This window comes from Herpailurus yagouaroundi, unplaced genomic scaffold (genome assembly GCF_014898765.1).
Source record: "Herpailurus yagouaroundi ecotype Mexico unplaced genomic scaffold, PumYag 163, whole genome shotgun sequence".
NCBI classification, from domain to species: Eukaryota; Metazoa; Chordata; class Mammalia; order Carnivora; family Felidae; genus Herpailurus; species Herpailurus yagouaroundi.
This window is the reverse complement of record NW_024412404.1, coordinates 30343037-30363585: the sequence shown is the minus strand read 5'-3', so window position 1 is coordinate 30363585 and position 20549 is coordinate 30343037. Positions and strand designations below refer to the sequence as shown.

The 20549-nt window shown below is 39.2% G+C and overlaps 1 protein-coding gene and 1 long non-coding RNA gene across 10 annotated transcripts in view; one reads left to right on the top strand and one right to left on the bottom strand.

Annotated features, from left to right (window-relative positions):
• Positions 1-283: 283 nt before the first annotated feature.
• On the bottom strand, positions 284-6396 carry LOC121037533 (uncharacterized). The gene is made up of 2 exons (XR_005793810.1): positions 6346-6396; positions 284-934 (listed from the first exon to the last, which is right to left on the bottom strand). It is a non-coding gene; the product is annotated as an uncharacterized LOC121037533 (long non-coding RNA).
• Positions 6397-6498: 102 nt separating this feature from the next.
• CSGALNACT2 (chondroitin sulfate N-acetylgalactosaminyltransferase 2) overlaps positions 6499-20549 on the top strand; it is a 46347-nt gene continuing 32296 nt past the window's right edge. For 5 of the 9 annotated variants that reach the window (XM_040485812.1, XM_040485816.1, XM_040485814.1 and 2 more), the window contains exon 1: positions 6499-6654. The gene's annotated coding sequence lies outside the window, so the exon portion shown is untranslated. The remainder of the gene's footprint in view (positions 6655-20549) is intronic. The other 4 variants (XM_040485810.1, XM_040485815.1, XM_040485819.1 and 1 more) reach the window with 2 other exon arrangements.

Sequence of the window (20549 nt, the reverse complement as noted above, 5' to 3'; positions counted from 1 at the left end):
TAAATAAACTTAAATATATAAATAAGTAAATAAATAAATAGCTTCAAAATGTTCCTGGAGGCTCTGTGGCCACAGCGGGCCAGGAGCATGCCAAGGGTTTGAGGGGCTTTGTAAGCGTGTGGAAAGGAAAGATCATCAGATGTGATTTTTAGGAAAAGGAGTGACACACAGGTTGCCAGGATTCTGGTGTGTCATAAGATAGTGATTGAAAATTGTATTTTTTAAGAGAAGCCTAATTATCTATAATCTTTAGTTTCGTAGAAATAAGTAAAGACCATCCAAATGAGAACAAGCAGAGGTTATTTATTCTGAACTTGCTATATAGTAAGGGAGTCGACCACCAGCACTAGCTTTTGACAGAAACTCAAAGGCAGGCAGAGGAGGGAAAAGCTTTATAGTAGAAAAGGGGGTGATGGAGAGAGGCCTCAGGCGTGTCGTGATTGGAGGTTGTTGGCATGGGAAAACTGGAGGTAGGCTATCTGGAAGCCAGGAATCTCATGCGGTTCGTTTTGGGAACATAACTGGCTTTCTCTGGTTGGTCCTGATTCAGAAATAGGAGTAAAAGATAGGGAAACGGGCAGTCATTGACCAAGCCCTGACCATTCCGGGCTGGTTGCTGCACAGGTGTGGGTCAGAGTTTCTCAGTTTATATGTGGTCTGATCATTGTCTGCATGTTCAGTCTCTCCGTCCGCCTCTCTGGTCATTTTCTTGCTTGTGAGAGATTGACCAATTTAGGGAAGCCTAGAAATCCAGATCTTCACCGCTTTGAGACTGATCATCCAGTCATCTCCATGGCCAACTGTATCATGAGGTCTTCTCAGCCTTTCTGTTGTACATGATGGGTTCCATCATGTTGTTCCATCTGACGAGGAAGTGTCTGTGCAGAAGCATTTCAGGCCCTGGATAGAATGCAGTGGACCAGTATCACGACCACTATGACAAAAACAAGAACAATCAATAACCCCTGTAAGATGCTTTGAATCCACAACCCTAGTCCAGGCCAAGAATAAATCCCACACAGGTCATGAGAGTCAACCTTACAGAGCAAGTAGCTTTTGCTCTTTAAGGCATTGTATAGCCTATCCCACCTTCCCTGTGTCACTGATCCAAGTACAGTACTGGGAATGGCACACACTATGACGAACCTACATGAAATTTAGAACAATGCCACTGTCTCTTTACAGTTTCTCCTCCAGTGTTGATGTAAGGTAGTAATCCATTTGTGCCCTATGAGTGGTTTCAGGGAGAAATGTAGCTGTTTGGTATCATGATCTGCTACAGCATTTTCTTTAGCTCAACATTCTCTTTTTTTGCCTCATTCTCAGACTTCTTAATAGCCACCTCTGTGGTAAGTAGAGTGTATCTAAAAGTTGCTTAATTTGCTCTCCATTTTTGTGGAGGTTCTAGCAACCCAAAGTCATGTAGCACTCCAAAAGCATATTTCCTATCTGTATATATGTTCACTCCCTAGTCATTGGCTAGTTAACAAGCTCTAGTAAATGCAATAAGTTCTGCCATTTAGACTGATTTTACCTCAGGTAGAGGACTATATTCTAAAGGAGACCTTTGATTAATGATAGTATATGCTGCTTGATAACGCCTAGCGTTGAGAATGATCTATCAACAAACAGGATTAGCTCAGGGTTCTTCACATGAGACTGTAGTAAATCTGAGGGAGGTGCAGAGTGCTCCCAAATTATCTGAGGCAAAATCATCACAAGGCTCCCCTTCTTCTGAGAAGAAGGAGAGTGCCAGGATTTGGGGGGGTTGTAGTGGTGAGTAGTACCTGAGAGGGAGAGAGTAATAGAATTTCATAAGAGGTTAATCGGCTGCCTGAAAAGTGCTGTGTTCTCAGTCAATAGTAATGGCTTTACTTCAGGAAGAATCATGAGGTCAAGCGAAGAGCCTGGAACTAGCTCAGCAGAAGCATCAGCAAATTTTGCAGCAGAACACTTGTCCTAACACTAGGGAGAGACATCTTTACAGCGTGTCAAGGGAAGGCTATAGTAAGTGATGGCTTTTGGATAGTTCCCATGAAACTCCAAGGGCTTGTCCAAATTGCTCATGCACAAATAGACAAAAGGGCTTTCTGTTGTTTGGGATGTCTAGGAAAGGAGGCCATTGGGGAACTACCTTCAGGTTCCAGAAAGCCTGTCCATGTTTGGGCTCCCAGAAGAGAGACTCTCTTACTAAGAACATATAGTTCCTTAAAAAGTGTCAAAATTACAGAAAAAATCAGCACCGATAGTCTGCAAAATCTAGTTAAACCTTTAAATCCTCCCAAATGCCATTTTGTCAGGGATCTACCTTGATTTGAGTAGTTTTTAGTCTATCACAAGAGAATAGTTTCCCCCTTCTACATGAATCATGCCCTAAACAACAGACTGCCTTCTGGAAAAATGGTCATTTATCTTTTGAAATTTTTTTTTTCTAAATATTATTTATTGTCAAGTTAGCTAACATACAGTGTACAGAGTGTGCTCTTGGTTTTGGGAGTAGATTCCCATGATTCATCACTTACATACAGCACCCAGTGCTCCTCCCAACAAGTGCCCTCCTCAGTGCCCATCACCCATTTCCCCCTGCCCTTTCACCCTCCCTTTAACCCTCAGTTTGTTCTCTGTATTTAAGAGTCTCTCATGCCATCTGCCTGAGGGGCTAGTCAATGATTGGCACCCTTCCAGGAAGAGAGGAATTTGGACATAAGGAAGGCACACAAGGAAGAACATAAAGGTGGATGCCGGTCTGGTGAGAACCCCAACCTCAGGTCTGAGAAGCCAGCCAGAGAAACAGGATTCTAGAGCCTGTGTCAGTGTTCTACCCCACTACTCTCCATATGACAGACAACACTCTTAGGACACAAAATAGTAACACAAAAGACGGCAAAAAGGGATGAAAGAAACGGACTGATTCCATCAAAGATGCCAAACAAATGGAAATCAGTAACAAAAACCAGATTGCCACACTGAGAATAAATAGCCAAAGAACTCAGTGCAAAGCAAAGCAAAGCAAGCAGAGGTCAGACCCAATGCCAATTTACCATATCCTTGTAGACTTGATAAACCAAGAAACACAAGGCGCAAGGACCTTCTGTGGATACCACACTTGATGGAAGGCAACAAGCAGTGAAGACCATACCTTGGTGGGGCCACTAGGAAAACTGGAAACAAAGATGGCCCAAATGAAAACAGGAAAAGGCTATCGAGAGTTTGCTACAGCAAAGGAGTCAGCCTCCATCACTCTCATTTGGCAGGAGCTCAAAAGCAGGCTTAGTGGAGTGGGAAAGCTTTATAGTTAAAAAAGAAGCCTCAGATAGGATATTTGGGGGAGGGACACTATATTCTTCTGATATAAATGTACCACAACTGTACTTTAGTATTTTTCTCAATGGAACTACTTATTTTATGCGGCTCAGTAGATCACCCATTATCTGCCAAAGAATTTGAATTATGCATTATTTTCTCTCCAAATTTAAATTAGACACATTTAATATCTGATGTAGCAATTTAAAAAATAATAAAACACTAACAATTTAAATCCATTGATGGCAGAATCTCAATTATTTTAAAAACAACTGTTCTAATGCAGGATTCAAATAACAGTTTACGAGAAGTGACAACTAGTTAACCCTAACCCCATTGCTTCCATTTCATGTCAGGTCCTGTGCTGGAAGAGCCTCTGCAGTTTCCTCTCGGAGTTTCTGTCTTCTCCATGGTAAACTGAGGACCATAACCTACTCCACAAGGATGTCAAGAGGATTTGAGGGATTAAAACGGAGGGAGCAGTGGGAAACCACCTGCTGCTGAGTGCACCCTCAGCCTGTGCCAGACGTGGCTACACAGCATGATCAGTAAGGAAAGTAGAGGATAAAGGAAGAAAAACAAATGCTATAAAAAAGAAAGGCCAGCACTTATAAGGCTAGTGGAAGTAGACAAAGAATGGAAGGTTTAATATGGAGGGGAGTGGTTTTACTGTGCATTGCAGCACATTAGGAAATGAGCCTGTCTAGCATCTGGTGAGTGAAAGTATAGACTTCTCTTGCTGTTACTTTGACACCCAGTAGAGGAAAGTTAGAGCTGTAGATTTTACTATTATTCATTCATTCATTCATTCATTCATTCATTCATATATCCGTGGGTATGCAGTGAGCACCTATAATGGGGTCAGGCCCCTTGCCTGGCTTAGGGGTGCTGTCCCTGCCCTAGGAGACAGATAGTCTTGGCCAATTTAAAGTGTCTAGGGACAACATAAGGAACAGCCTAAGCGTTTGCCATTACTGGATATGAGGCTAGAGTACAAGGTCCAGATACTCCTTTTTCTGCGGAATGCCTAAGGGCCATCAGCAGGAATTTCAAGTACAGGCTGATTATAGCATTTTAACTAAGAACATGTAGTGAACTTGGATTGAGAACTTCAAAGCTGCCAGCCTGGGAACATAATCCCCTGACCATTCAGTGGCCTGACATTTATGTTTACTTGAAGTAACACCTTAAGCATTTAAAGAATTTCTGTCTTATCCTCTTAAATCCACCAATGCTGTGGATCCACTCTCTAATTCTCCCAAGACGGAATACTTTGCCTTTGCATTCACACTCCCAAGTTGGGTCCTCAGACTTACAGGACAAACGCTCATGGCAGGTTTAAACACTAGATAACTAATTTACACTAAGTAGACTCCCACAAGGCTGATTGCCATACTAGAGCATAACTAGGCATCCAGACAGAAATCTTAATTTCATGACAGCAAAGTTAATCATTCGTGCCACCTGCCAGAAGGACTAGTCAAGTGGCAGAGATTCCAGATAAGGGAGAGATCCTGTGTGTTCTTATTTTAATCAATTCAATTCACATTTATTGAACATCACCCTTACTATGCGTAAAGTACTGGTGGATGAAAAAGACATGGTCCTTATCTTCAGAAGGTCACAGACCCGTGGAATCTATGACTAGATGAATTATTTACTCTTGGACCAGGTTAGGAGGAAGGAATGTTAATGTTTATTTATTTTTGAGAGAGAGAGACAGAGCATGAGTTGGGGAGGAGCAGAGAGAGGGAGACACAGAATCCGAAGCAGGCTCCAGCTGCTTCTGAGCTGTCAGCACAGAGCCCAACACGGGGCTTGAACTAACGAACTGAGAGATCTTGACCTGAGCCGAAGTCGGACACTTAACCGACTGAGCCACCCAGGTGCCCCAGGAGGGTTAAAACTATAAATGTTTACAGTTGCTCACAAGTGATACAAGGAAAAAAAAATAACATGAGTAGTGACACCTTGAAATTAGGAAGAAGTTGCACATTCAGCAAGCTTGGCTTAGAAACGGGCTATTCAGACTCTCTTACTGGTGGAATTTCCCACAAGACATATCTGAGGAGATATGTCCCAATAACCATCATCAAAGGAAGACAGCTGTGATTAGGAGCAGATCCTCCCAGCAGTGCCGCTTCTACAGGGTGCATCTCAGACTTCACCTCAGTCTTCTGCTCTAACTAATGTGCTTAATGGTGACAGTGAACTCCGACTGCCTGCCGTCTGCCAGGCACAGTGCCAAACACTTCAAATACAAAACTGCATTTAACCCTCACAACAACCTTAGGAAGTATGTGCTGTTGTTACTATCCCTACAACACCGCTGAGGAAACAGGCTTAGAGAGGCTAAGTATGGTAACCTGCCAAGGTAGCCCTGTAAGGAAAGCAGAACCTGGTGAGAGGCAGCCCCCAGAGCTGCCTTTCCAGCCACAGGCAGGTGCCGGTGCTCTCTGACATCCCCTCCCCTGCTCAGGCCACTGCTCTCCAGGGCAGGAGAAAGCGCCTTGAGGATGTCCCTAAAATAAGCAGTTGAGTGGAGGGGGTGTTAGGGAGGGCTTTCTTTTTTTCCACTCACTAAATCATACAATGTCAGATCTCAAGCCGTCTTCCAGAATGTCTACCTCAAACCCTTCGTTTCACATATAAGGAAACCCAGGTTCAAAGAAATGGAATGGCTAAAGGTCCAGCGGCAGCTCAGGACTTCCTCCCTGGGGCCTCACGCACAGCCCAGTACATGCTAGGATGCTCGGACACTTCTGGCGACCTGTCAGTCCTTAGCTCAGTGCCCACAAAGGCACTCATCGCCCCCTTTGGGCTCCCAGGACAGGGGTCCCCGACAGGACAGCGCTGCCATCCTCCGCTGAGTTCCTCCCTCTGGTGAAGTCAGCGGTCCGCCAGAGTTGGTACTCCTGTCCCTGCAGACGCTTGCTCCAGGAAGAACGGTTTTCTGCCTGAGGCACTCTCCTGGTCTCCACAAATCGTTTTTGGAGCTACACACACACACATACTTGAAACAGATAATCGATTAATCAGTACCGTATGCCAGTTACTGAGCTTCCGGTGCCTGACACTGGGGGCGGGTGGGGGAGTGGGCGGGGCCAAGGCGGGGCTGTCGGTGTTGGGCGTGGTCGGTGTTGGGCGTGGGCGGGGCGGGGCGGGGCGGGCGCAAGCCGCTGCTGCAGCCTCATTTCCTCACGCGCGCCGGAAGTGGCGGTTGTCGGTGCAGAGGCGTGCGGTGGGCTGTGAGGTGGCTGCACCCCTGTCTGCCGGGCGCCGCCGGAGTATACCCGCGGCCGGGGGGAAGGCGGCTGGGCGGCGGTCGCCTTGCGAGGACTGAGGAGCGCGGTGAGTACCCGGCCCCACCCGGCCTTGCCTGCCCGCGCGGCTCTCGCGACTAGGGCCCGAGTGGTGCCGGGGCGCGGGCCGAGGGCTGTGGATCCCTCCTGTGCGGGTCGGGTCGCTTCTCCGACGAGCCCTCCGGGGGGGCCCTGTCCGGGTGGGGTCGCCTCCTGGAGAAGCCCTCCGGAGACCGCTGCGGTGTCAGGAAAAGCCACAGTTTTTCGGAGCGGTTTGAGTTTTCTGTTGAGAACGATGCTGTCAGAGACCGTTGGTTTGGGTGTGTTTTATTTTTGTCACTTTTTTTTTTTTTTAAGCTGTAACTCACCCCCGCCTCTGCCTCTCTCAGTGCATAACTTTGCAGTCCGCTGTTACCCCTTTATTGCGTTAAAGTAGTATTCTCCAGCTGCAGCCCCTCGCAGTTTCTGCCAGACACGAGGCGCCTTTAAAAGATGCACATTTGTGTCGGAATTAGTGGGGCCGCGGGGACTACAGGACAGGGAGCTTCTGGCATTTTCAGGCTGCATCTGGAAAATTGCACTATTGCTGAACAGCTTGCTGAGGAATCATTTGTAAAGGCAGTAGTGATGCTTTTATGATGACAGGAGGAAACATTGGTTATAAATCTTAAGCTTTTATCCTTCAGCCTGCTCTGGAGATTTATATGCAGTGTGTGGACGTTTAGCCTCATTGAAGGTTCTCAGGAGCTGGGCCTTCATTCCTGGTGGAATTCATGTTGTCTTTAAAGGTCGCATCAGAACGGTACTTCCAAACTTGGAGGTGGGAAACCAAGTATTGTATGACTGAGAATGGTGACCTTCATTTTGTATTGTTATTCTGATACCATTTGTTTAAAACTGTCTTGTGACTAAAAGAATGTAAGAAGGATGTCGGGTGTCCAGTATCTATGGCTTAGGACATTTTGACATCAGTACACACCGTTTTGGTTCCCAACGGTTCGGAAATTACATTTCTTTCTTAACTTTTTTATTGAGGTATAAAATACATATGAAGTCATCAAGTTCATAAATCTTTATTGTACAGCTCAGTGGATTTTTATAGATTTATTAACTTGTATAACCACAGGCTAGATCAAATTATAGAACGTTTCCATCATCCCAGGAGTTTCCCTCTGCTTCGTCCAAGTTTTACTGCTGCCCCCCCCCCCCCCATCAGTATTCTGATTTCTGTCATCAGGTCTTAGGTTTGTCTATTTTGGGCTCGATGTTAATGGATTCACGCAGAATGCTGAGCACGTTGCTTGTGAGATTCACCCATGATGGTCCATGTATCAGTAGTTCATTCTTTTTTTTATTGCTGTTTAATATTCCATTGTATGGCTATATGACTATTCTTTTGTTGATGGATATTTGTGTTTCCAATTTTTGTTATTATGTATTTTGGGGAATGCTATGGAACATTCTTGTAAATGTTCTTGGTGAACACACACCTGTGTGCATTTCTGTCAGCTGTGGAGTAACTGTCATAAGGTAGGCAGAAAATTGTTTTAACCAACCTGGACTCTTTCTTTTCTTTTTCAATAGAATTTGTTATTTTAATTTATATAACATTCAAGATTGGTAAAAAACAAAACTATTATGAGTTCAAGACTTAAGTGATTCATTACCCTATGGTTATTTTTTGAATTGTACACCTCTGACAATCTTCTCCCAGACTGTCATTACTTATTTAACTATCTGTTAGAGAAGTCTGCTAGATAGAGCTGGTGTCCCTGAAGCTTATTGCATAACGCTTAGGTAAGAACAGTGTTACTCAAATTGGTGGTTGTTAGGGGAAACGAAACACCAAAAGGATATGACTAAAAATGGATTGAAGAATCATGGGATTGCAAGTCAGTAAACTTAACATTGTTGTCATACTATACAAGTACTAGGTGTAAATGTAAAATTGAATTTCAGGGTTATTTACAAGTACGAATTTACTGTAGGAGTACAGTGATTTCCATGTATACTGAGATGCTGATACATTTATATCAGAAACAGAAACATTTAAATCAGAGACATTCATATCAGGGGACAGACAACAGAAATCTGTGGCATGTGAGAGGTGCCCCAGACTGAACAAATAACAAGAACGAGACCTGAAGCAATAGAATTGATAGAAGAAATAGAAGAATACTTTAAAATTAATATTAGTATGCTCAGATTTGGGAGGGTACCATGCTTATTGAACAGGCTGCCCTGAAAACAAGCAATCAGTTCTTGAATAGTAAAACATAGAAAGAAGGAAAAATAGCTATGACATGGAAAATAGATCCAAAAGAGTCAATGCACATCTAACAGCAATTCCAGGAAGGAATAGAAATTAGAAGGGGAGAAATAACCACAGAGATTGTGAGGGTAGAAGTATCCAGGCAGTATCTTGGTCATCCAGAGCCAAACAGAAAAATGTTATCAGGAGACAAAGTACCAGCAAATGTAAATCAGCCCTTCCTTCTTACACCTTCCATTTCATCTGTGTTGTGGGGATGATCAGTAAGTATAACCTTTTCAGAGAGCTTGTAGAAAGATGTGGCACAGGTTGAGGGTTTCTGGCTGTGCTAACAACTCCTATTCCCCCATTCTCCTCCCCTCGCAATTGACAATAGATGCCAGATTTCCCATTCTTACCTTACAGTAGAATGGAAATAAAATACTATGTCAAGGAAAGAAAGGAAGGAAACAAAGCAATTTGTCTTAGTAGAAGTATCTGAGTTTATGAATGGACTAGACAAACTGAGTGTCTTAAACGAGTGTTGATAGGCACGCCTAGATACATTCCAGTGAAATTTATGAGCTTCGTGGATAAATAAATATACAGTCTTATAAGCTTCCAAAGAGAAATATATGGTTATCTATAAAGGAGTGAAAATCAGATGTGTGATCAGACTTCTAATTTGGGACGTGGTTATCTAACATAATATCTGATGTCTAATATAACATAATATCTAACAAATAGTGTTCATGAGACATATTTTAGACTCAAAAACTTCTCACCAACCAACCTGTCATTCAAAGTGAGGGCATAATTGGAGCACCTGGGTGACTCAGTTGAGTGTCCAACTTTTGATTTTGGCCCAGGTCATGATCTCAGTTTCTCGAGTTCAGGCCCCATGTTGGGTTCTGCGCTAACAACACAGAGCCTGCTTGAGACTCTCCCCACCCCCTCTCTCTCTGCCCCTCCCCCCACCCACTTGCATTTTCTCTGTCTCTCAAATAAATTAAAAAAAAAAAAAAAAAGGTGGGAGCAAAATAAAGTCATTTTCACCCATACCCACTAGGAATACCCCAAGATGTACTCTATCAAGTGAAAAATTAATCCAAGAAAAATAGATACAGAATTCAAGAAACAGTGACCAAAGAAAATAGTATAACTTATTTCTTAACTCCAAGACATTGATAATGATAAGCTAAGAACTATAATGGAATGCTAAGGAAGGATTAATGGACCAGAGTAGTTATAGTTTAAAGTCTGTAATCTGGAGCAAATATTTAACATAATTTTAAAAGTTGATTGGGAAGGTGAGATATAGATAAAGCCGTGCTGAAAGGCTTATCCTGAGCAAGGAAAGGCTATAGAAACTGACCAATTACATGCTGAAATGAATACTTTAAGGAATTTTAACCTAGCAGTCCTGTTTTCAGAGATTTATCCTGTGGGTGAAATAATACGTGGGAGGTCATGTATATATAAAGCTGTTTATGCTGGGATGTTTAATAGTGGCAGTAGGTTTGGAAGGATACACAAAAACTGAAGAAGGGACCTGGGCCTCTGAGATAGAAGGCAGAGGTTTCACTGTATGACCTTATATCATGTTTAACTTTTTTCTCACATGTATTTATTTTGTAGAATTTTAGAAATAGAAAAAAATTCTAGGAGTGTATACAAATGTAAAGGTTTAGAGCACAAGTTGCCAAATGTGACTGGGAACCTATTTTAGTATTACCTGTGACATAAGAGTGACTTTTATATTTTTAAGTGCTTGGGGAGGAAAAAAACCTAAAAGAAGAATATTTTGTGACATGAAAATTATAGGAAGTTCACATTTCAGTATCCGTTGGAATACAACTATGCTTATTCATTTGCACATTTTCTGTGGCTGCTTTTGTGCTGCAAGGCAGAGGTACTACATGGCCCTTTACCTGAAATGTTTGTTAATCCCTGGTTTAAAGCCAGAAATAGACCTCCATATGTATAAGGAATTGTGCTTATGATAAAAGTGAAATTTCAAATTAGTGACAAGAGCATGGATTGTTTAATAAATGATAAGAAATGGTTATTTGAGAAAATAAATTTTATATTAGGATTATTTCCAGTACAGAAGCTAAAATCGAGAAGTCATGCAGGAAAAGACTGATAGATTTGACTCCATTAACAACAGCAACAAAAGAAAACTTTGCACAAGGGAAATAACACCCAACACTTACTGAGCACTTAATGCTTGCTTGTCATGTTTTACTTGACTGTTACAATAACACTGCAAGTAGGTTCTATAATTATTCCCACTTAACAGATGAGAAAACTGAAGCTTGTAGAGATTGAAGAATTTATCTATAATAAAGAATTAGAAAGGGATAGAGCAGATGTATGAATTTAGGCCATCTGGCTCCCAAACCTATTGTGCAGACAAGATATTACTTTATAGGTATTATCTATGTCAACACATCTAGATCTACCTCATTCCTTTTAAATGCTCTGTTGTATAAATGTCTGCAGTTTATTTATCCTCTCTTATTGATAGACTTCAAGTTACTTTTATTTTGCTGTTACATGTAGCAGTAGTAAACATCTTATGCATGTGACTATATGCTAGTATTTCTGTAGTATGAAGTCTTAAAAATCTTAAAAGTGGAATTGTGAATTGCTGGATTAAAAGGCGTAAGTCAAATTTGTCCTTCCAAAAATAAGGTGTGTGTGTGTCTATTTTTAATTTATCTTTAATCAAAGGAATTGAAACATCTTGGAAGGAACCTTGGCCATCCAAATTATTTTATAGATGAAGGCCATATAGGTTAAGTATTATGTCCAAGATTACACAGCTATTAAGTAGCTATTACACTTGACTTTTTGAGTTGTTTTTACTGTGCCACAGGCTGCTTTTGGCACATTCTTCTGTTTTACCTGTAATGATAGCATTAGTATTGCTGCCATTTGTTTTGCTGAAATCTGGGTACCTTGAGTATAGTTTTCCCCAGAAACACTTGTCAGAATGATTATTCTGGTATTATTTGTTCTTAGCACCCAATACAGTGTCTGTCTTAGTCAGTTTGGGTAGCTATAACAAAGTACCATAGACTGGCTTAATTTATTTTTCTTAATCTGAGATCAAGGTACCAGTTATAGTTGAGTTCTGGTGAGGGCCCTCTTCTGGGTTATGGACTGCCAACTTGTTTCTTCAGATGGCAGAAAGAGGGCTACATTAATTGCTCTTTGGGATCTCTTTTATAAGAGCACTAATCCCATTAAAGAGGGCTGTACCCTCATGACCCCTAGTTAACCTCCCAAAGGCCTTTTACCCCCTTATAAGTAACACATTGGGGGTTAGGATTTCAACATAAGAGTGTCTGAGAGAAACATTCAGTCCATTGCAGTGCCTAACACACAATAGGCACTCAAATATTTTTTTTAATGTGTTTATTAATTTTGAGTGACAGAGACAGACATTCATTTGTAACAGACATTTTTGAGTTAGACAGAACACTAACAGCAGAAGGGCAGAGAGAGAGAGAGAGAGAGAGAGAGAGAGAGAGAGAGAGAGACACACACACAGAATCCAAAGCAGGCTCCGAGCTGTCAGCACAGAGCTTGACACAGGGCTTGAACCCACAAACCATGAGATCATGACCTGAGCTGAAGTCGGACACTTAACTGACTGAGTCACCCAGGCACCCTGGTACTCAAATATTTGTTGAATGAGCACTACCTTCTGGTAATCAGTACTTTTATTTCTAAATACAAACCACTTATTCATTGACATGTTAAAGAATCCGTGTATCACTGTAACTCATAAATTGCTCAAGGAATAAAAGATTCTAATTCCTTCCCTTACAAATATTTATACTTCATAATGTTTTAGTTTGTTTTTTTCTGACAGTGCTTATGTTTTCCAAATAATGTTTTGGCTTTTTGTTGTGTAAAAAATGAACTAAAAATTATAAATTTAGTTTTTGAAGTCTTTAGTAAGACATTATACAGAAATTCAGGAAGATTATACAGAATAGAACTTTTTTAAAAATTTATATTTAAAGCCAAATTAACATACAGTGTAATAATGGTTTCAGGAGTAGAATTTAGTGATTCATCCCCTACATATAACACCCAGTGCTCATCCCAACAAATGCCCTCCTTAATGCCCATCACCCATTTAGCCCAATAACCCATCCAATAAACACGCCTCCAGCAGCCCTCAATTTGTTCTCTGTATTAAAGAGTCTCTTATGGTTCGCCTCCCTCTCTGTTTTTATCTTCAGAATTGAGAATTTTTAATTATTTTTATGTTAATTTATTTTTTTGAGAGAGAGCAAGCTGGGGAAGGGCAGAGAGAGAAATCCCAAGCAGGCTCCATTCTGTCAGCACAGAACCCAACATGGGGCTCAAACCCACGAACTGTGAGTTTGTGACCTGAGCCAAAACCAAGACTTGGACACTTAACCAACTGATCCATCCAGGCACCCCCAGAATAGAACTTTTAAAGTAAATACATTCAAATGAATTGTTTGTATTTTGCAAAAGGCAGTAGGTTATTCTAAATGCAAACATTACAGTGTAAGTATCATGGAAATTATGTATGAAATATGTATTAGTACTACAAAATTATAGAATCAAAAGATTGAGTAGAAATTGCTTAAAGGCCATAGTGTTATGTAGGGATCAGTGCCACAGAATGAACTATGTTTAGCAATCTTCTTTTGTCTCAGAATCAGAAGGCAAATAGAAAGATGTAATGAGACCTTGAAGGTAATATGAGTTCTACTTTTTTTGGAGAGCAGGTTTTGCTTATTTTTGTTTTTGTTTTTTTGTTGTGTTTTTTTAAGATTTTTAATTTTTTAAGTAATCTCTACACCCAACGTGGGGCTCAAACTTAAAACCCTGAAACCAAGAGTTGCATGCTCCACTGACTGAGCCAGCCAGGCGCCCCTCTTATTTTTAAGTCCAAGCTGGTAGTCAGCAAACCTTCATGCTTGTCTTCTTAATGAACAAAATGGAGTTTTCTTAAAAATGCCTCTTTGATGCTACTACTCAAACTAAATCTGATTTTTTTAAAAATAGCTTCACTGAGGTATAATTGACATATGATAAACTATGCATATTTAAAGTATACAATTTGATAATTTGAACATATGTATATACCTGTGAAATCATCACCACAAGTCAAAATGATAGACCGTATCTGTCACTCCCAAAAGTTTCCTTGTGCTCTTTTATAATTGCTTACTATTACCACTTCCCCAACCCACCCCTGGTCCCAGTAATCACTGATTCATCTGCTCTCTGTCACTACAAATTACCTTACATTTTCTAGAATTGTATATAAATAGAATATACACTCTCATTGTTGAGCTTCTGTCACTGAGAATAATCACTGAGATTCACCGGTGATGATACATGTATCAGTATGGCTCTACCACAGTTTGTTTATCCATTCATTTGTTGATAAACATTTGAGTTGTATCTAGTTTTTGGTTGTTACATATAAAGCTGCCATGAGCATTTGTGTACAGATCTTTGTATGAACATATGCTTTCATTTCTCTGAGATAAATATCTAAGAATGAAAAGACGCAATCATGATAGGCTTATGTTTAACTTGTTAGGAAACTGTGTAAAACCGTCTTACATTCCTACCAGCAGTATATGAAAGTTCTGGTTCCTCCACATTGTCACCAGCACATCAGTCTTTTTAATTTTAGCCATTCTAAAATTAGCCATTCTATGTAATGGTATCTCATCGTGGTTTGAATTTGCATTTCCCTAATGACTAAGGGTGTTGAACATTTTTTTCATGTTCTTATATAAAGTGTTTGCTCAAATATTTTGCCAAGTTTTAATTGAGTTGTGTTTGTTTTGTTATTACTGCATTTTGATAGTGGTTAAGTATGTATTCTGAACACAAGTCCTTTGTCAGAAATATGCTTTGCACCTATTTTCTTCAGATCAGTGACTTGTCTTTTCATTCTCTTAACAGCATCTTCCAAAGAGCACAAATTAACATATTTTGACAAAGTCCAGTTTTTCAGTTATGCTATTACTGTTTTATCAAAGAAATCTTTGCATAATAACTTAAGGTGACAAAGATTTCCTCCTGTGCTTCTACTTTTATAGTTTTGGGTTTTTCATTCATCTGTAATTCATTTTGAATTATATCCTAGTGGATGTGAAGTAGTTATCTCTTTGTAGTTTTGATATGTGTTTCCCTATTGGCTAATAATGTTGAGCCATCTTCTCATGTGTTTATAGGCCATTCTTAATCTTTTTAGAGAAATGTCTAGTTAGATCTTTTGCCCATTGTGTTATTTATCCTTTTGATACTGAGTGATAAGAGTTCTTTACATATTCTAGACACAGACCCCTATCAGGTATATGATTTACAAATATTTTCTCCCATTCTGTAATTGTCTTTTCACTTTCTCAGTGATATCCTTTGCAGTACAAAAGTTTTTAATTTTAATGAAGTCCAATTTATTTATTTTGTCTTTGCTCTTTTGGTGTCATATCTAACAAATCATTGCCTAAAAGCCACAGAGATTTATACTTAGGTTTTCTAAGAGCTTTATGTTTTTAACTCTTACATTTAGATCTCTGACCCACTTGGAGTTAATTTTTGAAAATAGTGTGAGGTAGGAGCCCAGTTTCATTCTTTTACATGTGAATATCCAGTTGTCCTAGCACCATTTATTGAAAAGACTTCTTTCTGCATTGAATTACCTTTCCACCTTGTTGAAATCAATTAATGTGGTTTATTTCTGGACCCTAAATTCTATTGATCTATGCCTGTATTGTCTATGCCTGTACTAGTACCACACTATCTAGAAGTAAGTTTTGAAATGGGGAAGTGTGAGTCCTCCAGTTTCGCTCTTCTTTCTCTAGACTGTTTTGGCTATCCTGGGTTCCTTGAATTTCTATGTGAATTCTAGGATTAGCTTGTCAATTTCTGTAAAGTCAGCTGGATTCTGAAGAGGATCATGTTGAATCTGTAAATCGATTTGGAGAATATTGCTGTCTTAATAACATTAGGTCTTCCCATCCATGAGCATAGGTGTCTTTCCATTTATTTAAATCTTCTTTAATTTCTTTCAACAATGTTTTGTAGTTTTCAGAACACAAGTCTTATACTTGTTAAAATTATTCCTGAACATTTTATTCTTTTTGGTATATATCAGATTGTTTTCTTAATTTCATTTTCAAATTTTCAGTGCTGGTATATAGAAACACAATTGATTTTTATGTATTGATCTTGTATCCTGCAAACTGACTAAACTTATTTATTAGTTATAATAGATTTTTAGTGAATTCCTTAAGATTTTCTATATACAAGATCATATCACGTGCAATCTTTTCCAATCTAGATGTCATTTTATTTCATTTTCTTGCATAACTTCCCTGGCTAGAACCTGTTCCAGTACTGTGTTAAAAAGAAGTGATGAGAGCAGACATCCTTGTCTTATTCCTGATCTTAGAGGGAAGCATGTAGTCTTTCACCATTAAATGTGAAGTTAGCTGTGTGTTAGCTTTTTTGTATCTGCCCTTTATCAGGTCGAGGAAGTTTCCTTATATTCTTAGTTTGTTAAGTAGTTTTATCAGAGGTGCAGGATTTTATCAAATGCTTTTTCTTTGTCTGTTGACATGATTGTGCGGGGTTTGTCCTTTATTGATATGGTATATTAAATTAATTGACTTTTAGATGATAAACCAGTCTTGCATTTCTGTGATAAATCTTCCTTGGTCATGTTATATAATACTTTTTATGTGTTGATGGATTCAGAGTACTAAAGTTTGGTTGAGGATTTTTGTGTCTCCATCATTAAGGAATATTGGTATCTAGTTTTCTTTTGATGTTTTTATATGATTTTGGTATCAAAGTAATACTGGTCTTATAGAATGCTTTGGAAAGTGTGTTTTATTTTTTGGAACAGCTTGTGAAGAATCGATATTAATTCTTACAAATGGTTGGTAGAATCCGCTTTGAAGACATCTGTGCCTGGACTTTTCTTTGTGGGTAGTCTTTGATTATTAATTTGGTCTCATAGGTCTGTTAATATTTACTATTTCTTCCTAAGTCAGATTCAGTGGTTTGTGTCTTTATATTTTAAAGGGATTTAAATAATTTGAAACTTATATCCATGTTGTTAACATTTCTACTTTCTTCATGCTTTGTATAGATTCATATTTCCATCTGGTATTATTTTACTTCTGCCTAAAGGACTTGTAGTGCAGGTCTGATGGGGATGAATTCTTTTAGCTTTTTAATGTCTAAAGAATTACTGGCCTTTGTTCTTGACAGATACTTTTTGTGTGTATAGAATTGTAGGTTGACATATTTTTCCTTTCAGTTCTTTAAAGATAATGCTCCACTCCCTTTGTTTCTTGTATGTGGTGTGTGTTTTTTTTCTGGCCACTTTCAGGATTTTCTATTTATCATAGAATTTGAGCAATTTGATTATCGTGTGCCTGGCTTTAGTTTTCTCTATGGCTTTTGTGTTTGGTAATCGTTGAGCTTCTTGGATCTGTGTTAATAGTTTTCATCAAATTTGGAAAACTTTCAGTTTTATTTCTTTAAATATTTCTCCTCACCCCCCTCTCACTTCTTTAGAGACTCTAATTACATATATACTAGACTGCTTGAAGCTGTCACACAGCTTTCTGGGTGCTCTGTTAATGCTTTTCATTCTCTTTTCCTTCTGTATTTTATATAATTTCTATTACAGTGTCTTCAATTTGTTAATATTTTGCACTGAAATATCTACCACTAATTCCATTCAATGTATTTTTCATCTCAGACATTGAAGTTTTTATCTCCTAAAGTTCAGTTTGGATGTTTTTATGTCCTTTGTGTCTCTGTTTAGTTTTTTGAACATGAATATCTTTTTAAATACAGTTGCAGCCATTTTAATATCCTTTTCTCTTTTTTATAATGCTTATTTATTTATTTTGAGAGAGAGAGCAAGCTTGTGCACAAGCAGGGGAGGGGCAGATTGCAAGCAGGCTTCATATCAGCACAGAGCCTGAAGCAGGGGCTCAATCCCATGACTGGGAGATTATGACCAGAGCTGAAACCTACTAGAGTTTTAGTAATAATAATGACTCTATTATTGTCAATTTCAGTAATAATAATAACTCTATTATTGTCAATAGAGTTGGACACTCAACCAACTGAGCCACCCAGGTGCTCCCTAACGTTCTTTTCTATGAATAATTTACATCCAAATTAGTTACCATATAGTGCAATAATGATTTCAGGAGTAGAATCCAGTGATTCATCCCCTACATATAACACCCAGTGCTCATCCCAGCAAGTGTCCTCCCTAATGTCCCTTACCCATTTAGCCCATCCCGCCACCCCAAATCCCTCCAGCAACCCTCAGTTAGTTCTCCACATGTAAGAGTCTCTCGTGTTTGGGCTGCCTGGGTGGCCCAGTCGGTTCAGCTTCCGACTTCAGCTCAGGTCATGATCTCGTAGTTCATGAGTTCAAACCCCGTATCAGGCTCTGCGGTGACAGCTCAGAGCTTGGAGCCTGCTTCGAATTCTGTGTCTCCCTTTCTCTCTGCCCCTCCTCACATTCTGTCTCTCTGTCTCACAAAAATAAATAAACATTAAAAAAAAAAAAAAGCGTCTCTTATGTTTTGTCCCCCCCCACCCTGTTTTTATATTATTTTTGCTTCTCTTCCCTTATGTTCATCTGTTTTGTATCTTAAATTCCACATATGAGTTAAGTCATATGATGTTTGTTTTTCTCTAATTTTGTTTGGCATAATACACTCTAGTTCCATCCACTTTGTTGCAAATGGCAAGATTTCATTCTTTTTGATTGCTGAGTAATACTTCATTGTATATATGTACCACATCTTCTTTATCTAGTCATTATCGAAAGACATTTGGCCTCTTTCCATACTTTGATTATTGTCAGTAGCGCTGCTATAAACATTGGGGTAGCATCTGTCAGTTCTAAAACATTTTCAATCATTGATTATTCTCATTATGGGTTATATTTTTTTTTTCTGTGTATGCCTGGTCATTTTTGTTTGGATGTCAGACATTGTGAATTTTATTTTGCTGGGTGCTAGATATTTTTATATTCCTATAAATATTTTTGAGGCTTGTTGTGCAGTTACTTGAAAACAATTTGATCCTTTCAGGTCTTGCTTTTAAGATTTGTTAGGCAAGACCAGAGCCATGTTTAGTCTAGAGTTAGTTTTTTCCCATGACTGAGGCAAGACCTTTTTGAGTACTCTACCCAATGTCCCATGTATTTTGAGGTTTTCCAGTCTGTCTGGTGGGAACATGCACATTATTCCTGGCCCAGTATGAATGCTGAGATCTGTGTCCTCTAATTTTTTTTTTTTTTTTAGCTTCAGTTAGTTTCTTTTATATGCCTGCACTGGTCAGTGCTCTGCTGAATACCCAAAGGGTGTCCTCCTCAAATCTCTGGAGTTCTCTCTCTGTGCAACTCTCTCTTCTGGTACTATATCCTTTCACGCTAGCAGCCTTGGTCTTCTCAGCCTGTTGGCTCCCTCTCATCAACTCATCAAGTCAACTGGTCCCTGCTTAGAGGGGACTCTCTGTGTTATGACCTGGAAACTAAGGCAGTAAGCTGGGCAATCGTTTATTTTTTGTTTCTCCAAGGATCACTGCCCTTTGTTACCCAGTGTTCAGTATCTTGAAAAACATTGTTTTATATTGGGAGAGGCGGGTTCTGGATTTTATTGGTTGATTTTTTATTGTCCCAAGTACAAGAGTAAATCTGTCCTTGTTGTTTCATCTAGGAAGTCTCTCTAATGTGTTTTTAAAGAATAAGACTTGATGGCTCCTAAGGTTTCTTTTTAACCCTGAGATTTTTTATTTTGTATTACATATTTTGAACAGCTCATTTTCCTATCTCCATAGTGTCCATTCTCCCCTCACAACATTTAACTGTTTGCTGTTTGTTCATAGAAGGTTGCTTGGGATTAACTCTGGGTTATGAATGAACCTTGTTTATGATATAAACACATAGAATGAGGGCAATCAAGCTGTAACAGCCGGAAAATGGATGTTTTCCCAACATACTCAACATATTTAAAGTTTTTATAATCTAGTTGAGAGTTTGGCTAAAGAGTTTCCTTCACAGACTAGGCAGGTAAGACTTTAATTTGGTATCTTTTATTTTTAACCACAGAGCTATGCAAATAACATTTATATTCTAAAGTAATTACAGCAACTTTTCTTTCATTTCAACTGTAAGAGATTTAACTGTAAATAGGCATGTAAGATATCTCAAAACCTGTATTTTGCTTGAAGGGGGGAAAGACCTTGGTTTTTTAATGCTACCATGTAATAATTTTATAGAACCTTTATTTAAACCTTTCATTTCTGCATTTATTGTTCTTAGCCAAAATGAAGATAATATCAACATTATTTTATTTTTTTGTTTTATTATTATTATTTTTAATTTACATCCACATTTTTTAGCATATAGTGCAATAATGATTTCAGGAGTAGAATCCAGTGATTCATCCCCTACATATAACACCCAGTGCTCGTCCCAACAAGTGTCCTCCCTAATGCCCCTTGCCCATTTAGCTCATCCCCTCACCCAGAATCCCTCCAGCAGCCCTCAGTTTGTTCTCTGTATTTAAGAGTCTCTTAGGTTTTGTCCCCCTCCCTGTTTTTATATTATTTTTGCTTCCCTTCCCTTATGTTCATCTGTT